General features: G+C 56.6%; 1 non-coding gene across 1 annotated transcript in view; it reads left to right on the plus strand.

Annotated features, from left to right (window-relative positions):
• Positions 1-2,300: 2,300 nt before the first annotated feature.
• LOC124731793 overlaps positions 2,301-2,500 on the plus strand; it is a 1,909-nt gene continuing 1,709 nt past the window's right edge. The window contains exon 1 of the ribosomal RNA XR_007008488.1: positions 2,301-2,500. This exon is cut by the window's right edge and continues 1,709 nt beyond it. This is a non-coding gene — a ribosomal RNA (small subunit ribosomal RNA).

Genomic DNA, 2,500 nt, shown 5'->3' on the forward strand with positions numbered 1-2,500 from the left:
GCCTTAACCTAACCCATGTTGTGCCTTAACCTAACCCATGTTGTGCCTTAACCTAACCCATGTTGTGCCTTAACCTAACCCATGTTGTGCCTTAACCTAACCTATGTTGTGCCTTAACCTAACCTATGTTGTGCCTTAACCTAACCCATGTTGTGCCTTAACCTAACCCATGTTGTGCCTTAACCTAACCCATGTTGTGCCTTAACCTAACCCATGTTGTGCCTTAACCTAACCCATGTTGTGCCTTAACCTAACCCATGTTGTGCCTTAACCTAACCCATGTTGTGCCTTAACCTAACCCATGTTGTGCCTTAACCTAACCCATGTTGTGCCTTAACCTAACCCATGTTGTGCCTTAACCTAACCCATGTTGTGCCTTAACCTAACCCATGTTGTGCCTTAACCTAACCCATGTTGTGCCTTAACCTAACCCATGTCGTGCCTTAACCTAACCCACGTCGTGCCTTAACCTAACCCACGTTGTCGCCTAACGTAACCCACGTTGTCGCCTAAACCTGCTCTGTAATTGTTATACGACTCGTTCAATTAGTGTAGTGTTGCCCACCCGCAACCCTCGCAATATAGTTCGCTACTCGCACTCCCCGCTCCCCTGTGTATCGCTTCATGTTAAACACCTTGCAAGTCTTGCTCACTTTCCACATGCTCCTGCTGTACACTGTAATGTGGATGGCAGCAGGACGTACATGCCGCCCCTCCCCACGTCCCCACCTTGCCCCCTGCCTTCGCAAGCTGGTTGGTGAGAACTTTGCATGTTCAATGCCCTCCGCATGCGACGTACTCAGGCTACGTTGTGGTGCGGCCTGTGTCAACTGTCCGCTAATGTCGTACGCGTAAACCACAATCTGTACTGCACATTCGTCCTTATGTACTGAATGATACATCGTGGCACATGTGTGACCGTACAACGACTGCGCCCAAAAACGGCGGACCATACAGTGCAAATATTGTGCACGCAGCTACGTGTCGTCTCCCTATGAGAGCTGGATTGCAGTGTGGTACGCCATAGAGACGTGTGGGAGGAACGGACGCCGTGGATGGCGATCAGCATGAGCTGTCTGTTGATGTATTCGGACCTAGTCGTCTCTCCTCACACACCGTGATGGCATGGTGCACCGCGTTCCATATCTGCGACATGCTACAGAGGCCGGTTGACAGTCGTTCGAGCAATGGACATCGCATACGTACGGGGGCCACCTTCCACGTATTGTCTAGGCGTGCACATTTTGTTGCGTGTATGTGGGCAGACGTAGTGTGGCGTGACACCTGACACAGGCATGCAATAATCGTGGAAGTTGCAAATGGCGATGGACGCCTGCGTTTTCTGGTGAAGTTACGCAAATGAACAAATGGTAACCTGTTGTGGTGCGGTTGTTCTCGCTAGGGGTGAATCGGTGATGGCGACGATAGGTTGAGGTACTAACCGGTTGTTCCAGCGATACCCACCATGCCGACGAAACTGAACGGCATCTGGGTGTGAAGCGATACGCGGCGGTGGCTGGGTGGGACCGTCCCCGGCCGGTGAGGGGGCGCCTCCCGGCGTGCTGGCCGCGCGGTGCGTGGGCGCACGCGCTACAGCCGGCTGGTGGGGGCGGCCAGTGGCAGGCGCGCCGGCCGACGGACGCGGCAGGCGTCGCAGCTGCGCGCCGGCGCACCCTGCGCGCGGCGCCGTGCGGCCAAAGTAGGTCCTCGCGGGCCCGGTGCGAAGCGCGGTGGACATCTTCAGTGTGCTGGTCCGATTGAGGACTGTGTGCGTTGAGGATGCGCTGCCGCCCGGCGCTCGGCGCCGCGACGCCGTCTGCTGCTCGGTCGCCCCAGCGGTTCTCGCTGGTGGTTTGTATCGCAGCTGTGCGGATGTGTTGGCGCGTGCGCTGTGCTGGGAGAGTTCGCTTCGGCACCCAAGTGGGGCTTTTGTCCTTCTGTGGCGCTGGCGTTGGAGCTGCCGGTCACCGTAGGTGGCGCGTGTTGTCTCCCGCCGGCAATGCCACGACAGCACGCTCCCGGGCCTCTGTCGGCAGCGGCAAGCTCAGTTGGGAGCACGGGTGGTCGCACCGAAAGCGTCTACTCGCCTAACTCCGGGCGATTGCGCCTCTCTCGAACCCGACCAAGTACTTGGGACGGCGCTGCGCGCCGCCGGGACCTGAGAGGGTTTCGAGGTGTATTGTGCAGGGGAGCTCAGCCTCCTCCTGTTTGCAGAATGATTGAGCGGACGCTTGCGTGTTCGCGCGGGCCCCCGGGACACACTCCCGGGCGGCCGGCTGCTCAGCTCTAGTTGACGCAGCTCCCTGGTTGATCCTGCCAGTAGTCATATGCTTGTCTCAAAGATTAAGCCATGCATGTCTCAGTACAAGCCGCATTAAGGTGAAACCGCGAATGGCTCATTAAATCAGTTATGGTTCCTTAGATCGTACCCACGTTACTTGGATAACTGTGGTAATTCTAGAGCTAATACATGCAAACAGAGTCCCGACCAGAGATGGAA

The sequence above is a fragment of the Schistocerca piceifrons genome, unplaced genomic scaffold, assembly GCF_021461385.2.
Source record: "Schistocerca piceifrons isolate TAMUIC-IGC-003096 unplaced genomic scaffold, iqSchPice1.1 HiC_scaffold_1302, whole genome shotgun sequence".
In the NCBI taxonomy this organism is placed as follows: Eukaryota; Metazoa; Arthropoda; class Insecta; order Orthoptera; family Acrididae; genus Schistocerca; species Schistocerca piceifrons.